This window comes from Pinus tabuliformis, chromosome 8 (genome assembly GCF_031772625.1).
Source record: "Pinus tabuliformis cultivar Carrire ecotype Pingquan chromosome 8, CPIR1, whole genome shotgun sequence".
Lineage (NCBI taxonomy): Eukaryota > Viridiplantae > Streptophyta > Pinopsida > Pinales > Pinaceae > Pinus > Pinus tabuliformis.
In genome coordinates, this window is record NC_142294.1 from 461,099,287 (window position 1) to 461,114,940 (window position 15,654).

Below are 15,654 nucleotides of genomic sequence, written 5' to 3' on the forward strand. Positions count from 1 at the left end.
TGCCGAAGTTGTCAAACTTCTAGTGGAAGACAAAGAAAGCCAACTTTTCCTTTGCAACCAGTCAACATTGAACAACCGTTTGAGCAATGGGAATTGGACATGATTGGAGAAATCACTCCACATTCATCCAAACAACATAAGTATATCCTTACTGCCACTGATTATTTTACTAAGTGGGTTGAAGCGATTCCTTTAAAGACAAAAAATTCTGAGGCAATTATGGAATTCATAGATCAGTTCATCATTACTAGGTTTGGTGTCCCTAATGCTCTTGTTTTTGATAATGCATCTTATTTCTCTGGAAATGCTATGTTTGATTTCGCTATTAAAAGAGGGTTTAAATTGAAATATTCTGCCAATTACTATCCCCAGGGTAATGGTTTAGCAGAATCTACCAATAAAAATCTAGTTAAAATTATTAAGAGAACTATCGAACAGAATCATAAAAACTAGCACAAACCTTTAATATTCGCACTATGGGCTGATAGGATAACACAAAAGGCTTCCATAGGTTCTTCTCCATTCAATCTTGTATATGGGAAAGAAGCAGTACTACCAACAAACCTTGTCCTTCCTTCTCTAGCCCTAGTTCAGTTTATTGAAGAAAGCCCTTCTTCTTCTATTCAACTTAGACATGATCAAATCTTAAAATTAGAAGAGGAAAGAGAAAAGGCCAAAATTACTCATGCAAAACATCAACAAATTATCAAGTCATTCTTTTATTCAACTTCATCCAATTCAAAACAGTTGCAAGTTGGTGATCTAGTTCTAAAATGGGACAAAGCCCATGAGGATAAAGGAAAACACACCAAGTTCCAGAAAATGTGGCTTGGACCGTTTCAGTTCTGCGAGAAGATAGGCCATTCGACATTCATATTACAAGATTTATCAGGTAAGAGAGATTCTCTTCCTGTTAATGGCCTCATCTTAAAGAAATTCTTCAATTGAGGAGGTAACCCCTTCTCCTTTTTTAGTTTAGTAGAATTTGTAGTTTGTAGGACCATTAGGAAATAAAGTTGTAAGGTATCTTCCATTGACCTTTGCTGTATTTAAAAGTTGCTCAAAGAAGTAGTGTTGATATTTACTTTTTAGAAGCCTTAAACAAAAGGGACAATTTCTAGGAAATTAGGTATATTCACATTCTGAAACCACATTTCAACTTTTGTGAACTCTTCTCAAGGTTTAGAAGTATTGTAAATCATTTTATGTTTTCAAATTGGTCACAAAAAAGGTTATCAATATCAAAACAGGAACTAATCCAACTTCAGCATCTTCAACTCTTACCCTATCATCCATATGCTCTTAAGGAGAAAATTGTCCATCCCATTCATCAAAGTTTGTGATTACTCAGAGTGTAATTCTAAAATATTTGATATAAAAGATAAGGGGTCTTATTACAAGCCTGCTTACCATGATCATAGGGAAATAGTTCAACCGACATTACCAACACTGCATACCAAAACAGGGTAATGGCTTGGAATCATAAGACAAGGGGTCTCATCACGAGCCATCTTGTTCGGTTAGATTATTACCAGTGAATGGAATTGTCAAAAAGCTGGCCACCAAAACAGGACAATGGCTTTTTATCTTACAAAATAATAGAAAAGAAAAAAGAAATACAAAATATGAAAGCATGTTTTGAATTCATTCTTTTAATCATACTCTGAAATGGATGGGATAATGGACAATAACATGGTTAAAAGGTATCCGTGTCGAAACTATGAACATTTACTGGCAACAGAGGCTCTACCTATGACAAAGGAGTCAATTAAAAAGGCTGATTTGGAAAGGTTTTTTATTTTATCATTATCAACCAATAGAGGCCAATTTAAAACTTAGAATGTATCTAATTTTAACAAGAGAAGAAATTAGCAAAGATAGTTTTTATTTTATTCGGAATGCATATATACCTAGTTATATTAGAAGTTTCCTCTTTGATAAGATTCCTATTTAATGAAAGTGTAAGTATTTCAGTACTTCTCAGAGATAACTGTTCCTCCCAGCGAATCACCAATTATTGTGCTTTACAACAACCCCCCCCATTTCATACAATTTTTATTTTTCAAAACTATAATATGAAATGGGTCCCTTTTCATATAAATTGGTATCAACTTATCATTATTCAAAAGGTCCGAAAAGAAATAAAACATTATAAACCTTTTTTGATAAATCACTTAATCGGTCTTATAATAAAGAATGAATAATCTTTTATTATTGCGATAAAGCAATCGCAAGATCGCATATCGTAATAACAAAGGATGCATTACTTAAAGACCCATTGATTTTCCCCAATGCAACAATGCACAAATGGCTATCGGATATCGGGAAGGCAAGCGACCATAACAAAAGGCCCATCTTCGCTCCGATGCAATATCGCTATCGGCGATCGGAGATGTACCATGCATGCATCTAAAGCCCTCGTTTAAAACTCCCGATACAAATTGGCGATATCGTTATTGGTGATCGGGGATTCCGAAAGGACACCGATATAACAACTTAAGCATTCCCCCGATCGCCAATTGCGATAAAGCTAAGCGCAGATTTCAAAAAAGATTGATAAAGTCGGGATATATTATGGTTATTTAGTATTAAAGTCCTTTCTCTTCCCAATAGTGATTCACTTACGCTTAATCGCCAAAGCATCAAAGCCATGCTTAAATGAATCACTCGGCCAATAAACAATATGATGAGCATTTAAAGGATTGGCACGTTTAAACGACCATTTAATGAAAGAGTAAGGCTAAAATCTCTTCAGAGATTGTATCCGTGGCCACCTTAAGTTAAATCCTCCATTATTCATTGATTAATATATCTCGTTCATCTTTGGTTTGCGCCACCAATTCTCCGCATTACCTTAATTTACCCTCCTGTGCAGAGCTCTTCCGAAGCAGCAAATTCAAGCCAAATGGGGAAGAAATCTAAGAAAACTGGAACAGCTTCCGCTTCGGCAGTTACAGGACAACAGATTTCCGATCTAGGATCAAGCAAAAAGGGACTGATATCGGACACCACATGTCTAGGACTCGGTAAAACTACTTGGCTGAGCATCTACAATCTGATTGAGGCCGAAGAGCCTGAGGTAACAACAGTGCAAGCCACAACAGACCCGACTCAGAAGTCTGATGCTACTCTAAAGGATTTAGCCGACTCTTACCTTCATCGAATAGCAGCCCGAGAACAAATTCTCCCATATACAGATGTGGTGAGCTGGGCAATTGAAGAAATCCCAATCACAAACAGGACATTTTGCACCATGGACGGGAGAGTCTTCGGCTCGTTTCAACCTGATGGTTTGAGGCAAATGTACCATTTGTCTGCACCGGAGAAGAAGTACAACAAAGCATTCCTGGAGAAATTCAGAAATGAAAATGACATTGAATCAGAACCCATACGAGATTGGAGGCAAAACCCAGCGAAACACAAGCATGAGTCTTCGGGTAAGTACTCTGTCGATTCCTTGTGTTCTCCTTATTGTTATCCTGGAGTAATGATGTGTAGGTTGTGGGGGTTACATGATTCCTCAAACTTCACTATAGAGATGGTACCTTTATTGGAGGCAGCATGTAATAGTGAAATAATGGATTGGGGAAATATACTGTCTAATAAGTTAGCAACCGCGGTTCTCGAATTTAGAAACAAATCTCGCGTTACTGAAAGGTTCATTCCCCCATTTTGTTATAGTGCCTACATCTTGGACACCCGATGTTTTAATTCCGAATTTCCTGTGCTGGGGTGGAGATGGACTCCACAAGACCCTATGCCCATTCATATATACCACCAGAAGTTATGGAAATCCCACTATAAACACCATTTATATCAAGTTTGCAATGGTTTTATGTTATTGATTCACTATGCCATTTTTGAAAAACCTGCTCCTAAGATTTCCTCACAAGCGAAGATTGACTTGACAGCCATAGGGAGATGGTTCGGAGAAGAAAAATTCACCTATGTAAGAGTTTTCGGCAGCGAGACCAAGCCCATGTCCTCCCTTTTTATATACCCGACAAATTGTTAGCCCGAGAGGTAGCATATCAGATTACATCCAAAGGAGTTACACAGGCTCTAAGGAATAAAATGAAGCAGGTTTGGCCTTATTTTCCTCTAAGATGTGGTGTCTATGCTCTGCATGACTTTAAACATGCAGAGAAAGAAGAAGATAAGATTAAGGCACTGAATCTCACCACTCTTCCTAATAGGCGATTTGATCCAAACAAAGTCGCCTACAATGCACTTGAACAGGCAAAACTCACTAAATTTGACCATAAAGATGATGATTTTGATGACCTGTTCTCCTCAGCCGAGTCGCTATTCCAGGTTCAATCACTAGCCATAATGAAATATCATGATGACAGGTTAGTTGAACTTAACAGAATTAGAGAACAGAGGTTGCAAACTCTGCCTCTAGATCTGTTAGCAATGACCCCGATGACACAATCAAGCGAGCCTGAGCAGCGACTTACCAATGAACCTCCTGCTACATCAGAAATCGCTGGAGAAATCCAAACAAAAGAGCAGGAGGAAGTGCAAAGAAAAGAGCAGGAGGAAGTGCAGAGAAAAGAGCAAGAGGAAATACAGAGGAAAGAGCAGGAGCAGAGTAGCACAGACGTGAATGTAGATGCCCAGATTGACCCGAAATTGCTCCAGGAATGGCAACAATTCGACTCAATCATAAGCAATCTTGAGAGCTCAAAGGAAGCCGATACATCAAAAGCGGCTGAAACATAGGATACAACATCTAAAGAGGTTCCAAGTGGAGCCAACGGCCTACCCCTTTCTATAGGAATAGAGATAATTCCCAAGGATCCTTCAGATTAGATCATTTTGCAAGTGGAGGAGATACCTCCATTGGATGTCTTTTACAGCCGAAAGCACAGGGCTGTAGTAAAACGACAGCGGAAAAGGAGAAGGACTGATTAACCTTCCCTATTACCTAAACAAACAGTGACAGCCAATGTGGTCTGGAAAGAGGAGTTTGATCCTTCTTATGACCTTACAAAATTGTCCCAATATGATGGAGCCTATTCGACGGCCACCATGGACAAGGCATCAGAAGTGACTAATCTGTTAAGAGAAAAGGACCAAGCAATCGCCTCGCTACAAGTGCAGTTATCGGAGGCACAGCAGAAAGCAGAGCAACTTGAACAACAATTGTCTACACAGCAACAAATAAACAATCAATTGAATAAACAATTGCAGGAAGAGAAACAAAGAATTGATTCAAGTGCAATTCAAAAGCAGAAAGAGCTGTCGGAAGCGCTGGCAAAATTAAAATCAGTGCATGAACAAATGGGGAAATCTAAAGATGAGCAAATTGCTCAATTATCAGCCCAAACAGAAAAGTCAAAGAATCTTTCGCAGCTTGCAGAGTTCAGAGCAGAAGCATAACAGATTAACAAATCATTGGTAACACAAATAAGGTTGTTATGTCAACAAATCGCTCAAGCAAAACCCTTATGTGACATAACATCATCAATAATTGATAAATCGGTTGATGCTAGAACAGACTTGGAGCAGGTTGATTAGACCTTGACCAATTTTCTTGAGTGGAAAGACACTGATGAGGGACAGGCAGCTAATTTGCCAAAAATCTTAGAATCCCATAAAGAGATCCTATTTATGGAATGGCAGTCCCAGTTAATGAAGGCAGAGAGAGAAGTTTCCAGATGCAAGTTAACCACAAGTAATTTGGTTGAATTGATTAATGATACTCTCTACTTATCTAACATGATCTCTCAATGTACCCCAGGTAAATTACTATCGGCTAAAACATTGGAGTTGTTATCACTCAGGTTGTCCTTAAGCTTCGGAAAAGGATATGGCTGAGGTAACCACAGAACAACTTTGGACTACAGGTTCTAGCCCACCTGCAATCAGAGAGGGATCTCTCTTTCAGATTTTAGCTTTGTTGAAAAGGATCTTAGGCTAGTTATTGAGTTTAGGGGTTTTTGTTCCGATTTTGGTGGGATAATTGATGTTCTCAGGTAGAGAGGCAGAGCATAGTCTGAAAGTTTAAAACCATTGGGCATGGAGTCGAAAAGGAGGACTGCTGGTGCGTTTTCTTGGTCCCAAGAGAGAAAATGGAGCAAGGTAGCTGCAAATGAAACAATGTTTCAGGTTTAAAGGATGGAATGAATGCTAAGTATTGAGGGGCAGTTAAGAATCCCTCAGTCAGCTTAACAGGGGTAGATAATAGAGCTCTACCTAGGAGCAGTAAAGAATCCCTAGATAATCGACACACACAGGTGAATCGGGGTAAATATGAGCCAGAAGGAATTCATATTCATTACCAATTCATTCAGAGGAAAACATAAAGAAACAGCAGAAATTGAGCATAGAGTGTATTTAAACAAATTCTAAGCTAATCTTTCTTTCTGCTATTTAGATAATGGTAAACAGTAAACAGAGGTAAGAAGCACTTATTGAATCAGGTTGCAGCACAAGAATTCCATCTTCAGTTTCCAGAAAAACATTAATAACACATCAAACAGTCTCTTCTCAAAACTTTCGGCAATCTTTGATTATAGAACCAATTTCAGGTATACAGTGCGAGTCTCTAGTGAAAAATACCAATTTTCCAACCCTTGAAACAATGCTGAGGGCGGTATATATAGGGAAAACTCTCTACAATTTGTTTCTTACATCTTGACCTAAACAGATCCTAAAGAATAATTAGTTTGACCTAATCCTATCTGAAATAAATGCATGAAAATATCTTTGGCTGCGCTGAGGGCTGCCGTATCAAACTGAAGTGAATGTGCTTGTCCCGGTGGCTTGGTGTAGTTGCCTTTGCAATAACTGTGCATGGGTCTATGCTCCATTGCAGTTTGGTGGCCTTAAATGCTTCAACTGTGATTTGAAAGTTGGGATGGGCTTTCGCCGCCTGATTTGACTTTGTTGGCGGCCATTCAATGTTAACCTGCTTTGGGAACTGAAGGTTTCAATTAAACAATTTAACTAGTACACTTTGATGCTTCTCTTTCCTCTGATACTCTCTGGCAAATGAATTGGGTTGCTTTTCTCCTTTGCTGTGGGTCTAATCACAAGTTAATGGTCGTTGTTCGGCCTCTGTTTCCTCTAGAACTGACTTTTGCTCCTTTCTGCATGCTTCGTGAAGAAAAACGGGTCATTCGGCGCCTTTCGGGCTTGCTGGGGGCTGCGCGATAAAAAGATTCCCCATTTTGGCCTAATTTATCTAGCGATGTGCGATTTGTGCTAGGCGCAAATCGCGCATCAAAAACTGCCTCAGAAACTGATTCCGGGGCTCCAGAGTGCGATTTTCGCCCTTTGCGCCAAAATTGTTGATGACGTCAGCATGACGGACTTCGTACGGTGGATGACGTGGCAAGATGACGTCAGCATGTACGGAGGTGACGTGGCAGTACGTAGGTCTGATGATGTGGCAGGACACGTGGCAGGGTGACTCGGTAGTATGGTGGCAGGAGGCCACGCAGGTGACGTGTGGCTTATGTCACAGGGGGGCGGTAAATGGTTTCGGGCGCACCGCCTTTAGGCATGGGTGGTTTTGTCAGAGGGGGCTCTGCCACGCTCGAGAAGGTGACGCATGGCGGGAGTACGGCGGCAATACCGCCCATCTCCCGGACGCTAACCTTCGGGCGGCTTGGGAGATGGGAACACCCACCCACCGTTGATCTGCGGGGCGGGTGATCGGACAGTTGGCGGGATGGACGAGGTGGCGGGGAGTTAACGTACAGGGCGCACGGAATATCCGGATTTTAATACGGCGTGGCGGGGGGTAAAAACTATGGTTTATGTGGGTTTTTGGGGTTAAAATGAGTGTGGGTTAATGTATTTACACTCGGGACTTAGGGATAGGGGCGCAATATGGGTTTTTTGAGGGTTTGTGAGCGGGGGTTTAAGGATTTGTGCACAAAACTTTAGGTTAGGGGTTGGAAAGAGGGTTTTGAGGGTTAGGATTAGGAAACAACAGTTGTTAGCCTGACCAGGTGTCAGACTAATTCCTTTAAGACTCAGATGGGCTAAAAAAAGCCCCAGATAGACTGCTTTTTCCCTGACTTAGAAGAAATATGGCTAGAATGCCAAGGAGGGGATATTTACATAGGGGAGTATTATATACATAGTTTTAGTAGGGGAAGGGGAAAACTGATAGGGAGTTATGTACTAGAGTTAGTAGTTAATATGGAGATGATAAGAAAGCGCTAAGGTAAGGGTCCTTAGGCTAATTTTGGGGAAAAGAACTTGTAAATGAGAAATACAGAATGCTTGAGTGAAGCAGATCTTCACCAAGACAAATGACATGGAGAATGATGAAACTAAGAGGAATCAAGCAGATCTTGACCTCTTTGGGGAAGTTAGTAAATGACTTGGGAAATGCGAAGAAGGGGAAGTTAGTTATGTCTAGCTCGAGCTCCTCAAGATGAAAAACTTCCTGATAACTGTGATCTGAAAAGATATAAGACTTTAAAACACAAGATTGATCATGAATCATCATTATGCAACCTCACAGCTACCTACCCAGCCTACCTTCCTAACATTTTTTCTTATTTTTGGGTGGGTGCACTTAGACTTGCAGGCCCTGATTTACAATTTTTCTTTTGAATGCTTTCCTATCTAAATCTACACTTATTTCTGCCAAGGGCCCAGATTAAGTAGTTGGGTCCCTGTGATTCTCTACCTATCTACAAATCTGCCAAGATTAAACTATTTGGACAGATACATTCTCTATATTCTAAACAGGAAATTGAAACCTAGGGAGACCAAGATTAGACTGTTTGAATCTCCCTTTAAAAACTCTTGAAAACTGGAATAACTCATCAAAATTGGAATACAGCAGTGCCATTTGGACTAGCACAGTTCATGGCATTTTGTGGAAATATGGAACACTGCAGCCTGTAATGTATGACATATTTGGCATGTAAAAATGTCAATCATGAAAGATGAAACCCTGTTGCAACAGGAGGCTAACAGTGGCTCCACTTGGGGATGGCTTTTTCTTGTGAAAAGCCAAGAACAGCAGGTCAGACTGCCTTGATTTTTCTATTTGTTGCTGTAGACTGGAAAACACTTCTTTGTTCTGGCTGCTAAAAATGTGAAACTTTGAAATCTGAAACATTCTCTCCTCAACTGAGTTACTGTGAACTGTATAGCATCACCTGCTTTCTTCTGCGTGCTTGATAACTATGTACAATGCTGCTGGAACATGCCTTTGACTGCAAATATTTCTTTTCTACCATGAATTGCTTGTAATGTGACAGTTTTCCTCTTGCTGTTTTGTTTGAAATTGGTGTAGAGACAGAGCCTTTAAAATTGGAATACTCGCATTGGCTGTGTCTTCATAAAATTTACAACTGCTCCTTAAATAATTGGCCTGCTTATACAAAATAAAAACAGAATGGTAATATATACAAATATTACTGTACAAAGATATATACAAGGCTGCATTATGTCCCTTAAAAGGGGTCATCGTAATGTTTCAGCATATGGCCATTAACAGGGCCTTCTTCAACAGTGTTGTCCTCTATAGACCTGAGAAAGTATGTGTTATTTCCCTGAACAACAGAGACAAAAAATGGCCCTTTCCATAAAAAAATCAAACTTAGCATGTTTGCCCTTGTCTTCTCTTCTTGAATCCCACCTTAGAACCTTGTCACCAATACTGAAATCCTCAGCTTTAGCTCTCTTATCAAACATCTTTTTAAGTTTTTCTTGCAAAATTTGAGCTGTGTCGTAAAATTGTTCTCTGGTTTGCTGAAGATGAATTGTCTGATTGATTCTTCTTTGAATGTCATTTGGTTCAGCCTGAATCTCCTGTAACAGCTTGATAGTAGGAATGCCCAAGGATGAAAGAAATCTGGCCTCCATGTTGTATACCAGCTCATAAGGGCTCATCCCAATTGATCTTTTGCTTGAAAGTCTGTCTGCCCATAGGGCATTTATCAGTTTTTTGTGCCAGTTCTTCTTGTTTTCTTCTAGCATCTTCTTTATGATGTTGATGAGACTTTTGTTTGAAGATTCTGCCAGGCCATTACCTTGAGGGTAATAGGCTGTAGAGTGGCCCAGGGTGATATGAAACTTATGGCAGAAACTGATCATCTTTTTGGACTTAAAGGTAGTGGCATTATCAGTGATGATTTTCTCAGGGCAGCCAAATCTAGAAAGGATATTGCACTCAAGGAATTGGATAATGATAGTGTCATTGGCTTGTCTACAGGGAATGGCTTCAACCCACTTAGTGAAATAGTTGGTGGCTCTTACGATCCATTTGTGTTGGCCTGAAGAAGAGGGATGGATTTCTCCAATGAAGTCAAGACTCCATTGTTGAAAAGGTTTTTCGGTTGAGATAGGTTTAAGGGGCAGGGGTAACAGCTTTCTCTTGCCCTCAAAAATTTGGCATTTGTGACATGACATGGCAAACTTATTTACATCTGCAAAAAGAGTGTGCCAATAGAAACTAGCCCTTAAAATTTTATCAACAGTGGACTTCCAATATAGATGTCCTCCACAGTCCCCTGCATGGAATTCTTTCATGACATTGTTAGTTTCATTCATGGTTAAACAATTAAGAAACATACCTTCATGATTTCTCCAAAATAATGCACCATCTATAACACAAAACTTTAGAGCCTTCATTTTCAAGAATGTTTTCTTGGTCCTGGACAATCCTAGGGGAGCACACAGGTTTAACAATACTAAGCATATATCAGCGTACCAGGGGCATTGCAGAAATATTTCACTGATCTGTGGAGTCGCCAGCTCCTATTCATTGTCCAGCTGGTTAATGTCTAAGGCTTGAAAGTTTGTTTCGGACATCAGTTTAGCTAAACCTTGTCCCTTTATCAGCTTGGTTGGTTTTATTTCTATGTCATACTCAAGGATGCTTGCAATCCACTTGCCTCTTTTACCTTCTAATCCTTCTTGTGTCAATATTTCCTTTACAGCAGCATGTGGAACATAAGCAATCACGTGTGAATACAGTATGTACACTCTAAAATCCTTGATGGCCTTAACAAGTGCGTAGGCCTGCTTTTCCATTATTGGATACTTCAAAGGGGCATCTCTTAAGGCTCGGCTGAAAAAGGCGATCGGCTTTTCAGCTCCGTGTTCATTCTTTTGCGAAAGGACATCGGCTATTGTGTGATCAGATGCAAACGAAAATATGATAAAATCTCTGTCAAACTGTGGGCTAGTGAGGACAGGGGTTTGGGTTAATGCAGTTTTGATACTTTCAATTGCTTGCTTGGTTTCCAGGGACCATCTTACCTTGGCATCCTTCTTTAACATGTTGCTTAACAGTCGTATTAGTTCAGCTAGATTTGGAATAAATCTTCTTAAGAAGTTGATTTTCCCAAAGAATGCTTGTAGCTCTTTAATGTTTCTTGGAAATGGAATTTGGAGGATGGCTTGGATTCTTTTAGGATCAATTCTAATCCCATCTTTTGATATAATGTGGCCAAGTAACTTGCCTTCTTCTAGGCCAAATAGGGACTTCTTGGGATTCAAGGAAATGCCATATTTCCTACATGTCATGAAAATTTGCCTAAGATGCTTGAGGTGTTCTTCATTAGATTTGGAAAATGGGGTTAAGTCATCCAGGTAGACAACTAGGAAATCATGTATTTCCGTGGCAAAAGCAATATCCATTGCTCTTTGAAATGTGGCACCAGCGTTTTTAAGTCCGAATGCCATCTTCACATACTTAAATGTTCCCCATGGTGTGGTAAAGGCAATTTTGTCTTGGTCGTCTGGGTGAACAAGTATTTGGTTGAAACCTGAAAAGCCATCTAGCAAAGAGATTCTAGATGATCCCACTACTCTTTGTAGGATGTGATCCATTTTGGGCAAAGGATAGTGGTCTTTTAAGGAGACTTGGTTTAAATTTATGAGATCTACACAAAGTCTGATTTCACCTGTCTTTTTTCTTGTAGGAACAAGATTGGACACCCACTCGGAAAATCTGATGGGTGCTATTATGCCTGCTTCAAACATCCTCTTTACTTCCTTCTCAATCGCGGGAAGAAGCATAGGGTTAATTCTTCTAAGTTTCTACTTGAAGGGTTTCTTGTTTGGTTTTAAGGGAATTGTGTGTTGGATCACCGAGGTGTCATAGGATTTCAAATCCTCATAACTCCAAGCGAATACATCTTGGAACTCTTTGAATAAATCAATGTACTTGGGCTTTTGATTAAGAGGAAAATTTTTGGACAGTTTGATCATTTTTGGATTTTCTGCTGTCCCAATGTTGTGTTCTTCTATATCAGTGTTTATTGGCTGCAATTTTGGCTTTCTGGGCACATCATTGGCGTCAAACATGTCTTCTAGTGGGGTCAGGCCAGCAGGCAGAAAATTATCTTTTAGCTCAATGATTTCTGCCTCTGTTTTGTCTATTTCTTCCAAGTGCATCTGTTTCAGCTGTTCAATGTTTTCGTTGTAAAACACCGTCGGGTTTAGGATTTGTTTCGCTGTTGCAGCAGCTACAACTTTCTGATTCTTAGTTGCTTGCTGTTCTGAATCTGTCATAGCATCCATATCTATGTTAATATTTGAAAATTCATGCTCGAGGGTAAGGAAATTATTAATTTGGGCATCATTTTCGAACACTTTCCAATCTTTAATGTTATTTGGGACATCGGGCCTATGTTTTATTTCCGCTGTGAAGTGGTGGTTTGGGTCAAAGGGAAGCTTACATGTACTTTCAAAAGTGGGTAGGCTGTGAGCGTGAATGCTATGATTTCTTGAGATCTTGTCAATCTTGAATTCAGTGAATGCATTGAGTATATTAGTGGCAGCAGTCCTATAGGCTCTCATTCTATTGTCATTTGTAACAAAATTACCTTTCATCTATTGTATGATTAAATCAGAGTCTCCTAGGATAGACACTTTTTTAGCTCCTAGAGCTTTGAGGAGTTTAAGGCCTAACAGCAAAGCCTCATACTCTGCCATGTTGTTGGTGCATTTGAAATTCAGTTTGTAGGCATGCCCTTGTGCATGGTTGTTATATGTGTTGTGAGTCCAAACACCTGCCCCTGCCCCTAACTTGTTGACAGAGCCATCAAAATCTAAGTACCATGTGGTTTCTTGCTTGTGGTTAGTGCTAGGAGTTTCATCCATTCTTGCAGCGGGCAGATTTGAGGTTTCTGTTTGACGAGGTTCTTCTTGTATGCTGGTTGCATTATCTGTTGTGACAGTCTCATGGGTGCGTGTAATCGATTCTTCATTAATGTGCGTTTGTTGTTCTAGAGCCAAAGGCTTATCGTCAGTTGGAGAATTTGTGTCATCATTAAACAAAATAAAGGAATCCATGTCAGAATGTATTGAGTAAATGGGAAAATTTTCAGGCTTGCTCTCACTACTCACCACATATTTCATCAGCGTTTCTCTGTACAGTCCCTTTGGTTGCCCAAAGACAGAAATGGTGGCATAGGAGAGGTTGAGTTGAAGGGATCCTTGCAGCTTTGCTCCCCATGATCTTGATAGGAGCATACCGTACTTTGGTGGGATGTCAACCACCACCACATCCATGAGGATGGTCTTGTTGGGATATTGGACTAAGGAGACACACAAGTCTTTGATGAGGCCTAAACATTTCACTTGACTTGAGTCAAATGAGTATAAATCTTTGTAAGGTCTTGTGATATCGAGGTTCAGTTTATCCATGACTGCCTTGGGCATAAGGTTGTGTGAGGCTCCTGAGTCAAACATAGCGTTGTGCAAAACTTTATCATGTATATGCAAACTGACATAAAAGGGTGGAATAGGTCCATGTATTGATTTTCCATTGACTTCTGGACCGAATAGCAGTTCAGGAGAATAATCCAAAACATTTACATCGTCTTTGTTTTCTGGAATCTGAAGCGACCTTTGAATTTGTTGCCTATATACATCGTGTTTGGCAAGTTCTGAAAGAGGAACAGGTATTTTCAATTTACCTATTTCTGCCTCTAAATTAAATGGTTTTTCCAATGGAGTCTTGGTGTTGATGAGGGCAGTTTTTTCTTTTTCATTTGAATTATCAGCGATTCGCTCTTGTTTATCAGCGTTGTGGGGATTGACTACTTGCGGTTTTACAGTTTCAGGAGGGCTTTTTGGAACGTTGTTCGAATTTTCTTTTGAGGAAGGAGGTGATAGAGGCTGCTCAACAGAAGGCTGTGTGTCTGTTATGTCTTCTACAGTCACTTGTTGCGGGTTTGGGACAGTTGTATCAGCTGGTTCTGTCATGACAGCTTTGTTTTTAATCTTGTTGGGCTGTTTGCCTTCCTTTGTTTTACCAGGCTCGGAGATGTCAATGGTCCTAGTTCTCAGCTTATATTGTTTGTGTACTTCATACACAGCAGTATCATATCCTTGTTTAAAGTCAAAAGACTCACCAGACTTAGTCTGAAACTGATTGTAATCAAGTTCATTTTGGTCTTCTTGGCTCAGGAAAGTTTGGTGCTCACCCTTTAGATCCATCAAATTCATGTGAGTGTCTTCTGTGGGTTGACTAGAAGTGGATCCTTCAACATAGTTATCTTGAAAAGGATGTCTTATGTCATGGTCTTGGTTAGACCTACCGGCATTTGTGTTCTGCGTTTTCCTAAAATTTGGATTCCTTATGGTATTGGACTGTTGTCCTTCCCATGATGGTTTTCTCTCAACGTTTTCTACTCTTTCTCCCAATCTTTGCAGACCATTGATAATAGCATCAAGCTTCTGGTCAAAGGCTGAGGGTTCTTCCTTAAAGGTGGTTCTTCTTTCCATCCTAGCTTTGTTTCTTTTGGCAATTAAGTTGGCCTCAATGCTAACAGCAACATTTTGCATGTCTGCAAGGGTTTGAGGAGCTCTTTCTTTTAACTGGTATGCCATATCTGGGTCAAAACCATCCGGAAATTTGTACAAGTCAAGGTTAGGGGGTGGCCTCAGATTCTGTGGTATTGCATTGTAAACATTATTGAATCTTGCACAGTACTCCAAAACAGTTTCTTGAGGACCTCTTTTAATTATATCGTATTCAACTAGTATGTGCAAAGGGTCTTTCTTTTTCTCCCATCTGTTGGTAAAAGATTGGTACAGCTCATCTGGGGTAGTTATGGAATTTGCAGCAAGTGATCTGAACCAAGTTCTTACATCACCTGTTAGTTTTTGAACAAAAATTCTCATTCTCACGCTATCATCATCTATTTCATAGTTTTTAAAATAGTCTTGCATCTTTTTGGTATGCTGAATGGCTGTGAAAGGACCAGTGGAATCAAAATACGTGATTTTCGATTGGTAATCTTGAGGTAAAGCCCCAACATTAGCAGGTAATTGTAGGGGTGCATATCTATTAGCCATATTGGCAGGGATAAGTGGAACAATGGGGACAAATGGAACAACTGGGACGGCAGGGATAACTGGGGTAACAAGAATAGCAGTAGTGGTAGTTGTAATCTTTGCAGTGAATGGAGATGTGGAAGGAGCGCTATGCGATGTGGATGATGAACCAGGGGAAGCAGGAGTTGATCGGAACAAAAATTTGACAGGAGTTGGGACACAGCTTGGGTAAGCTGTTTCAGGAGTTTCATCAGCGAAATCTTCTTGTCTTTCTTGCTTCCTAAGGATCTTCAAGATTAGGTTCGGATTTTCAAAAACAGCTGGGGGATTAGGGTCTGGATTTGACCTTGTATATCGTGGATTTTTCTTGGGAGCCAGCTTCCGAAT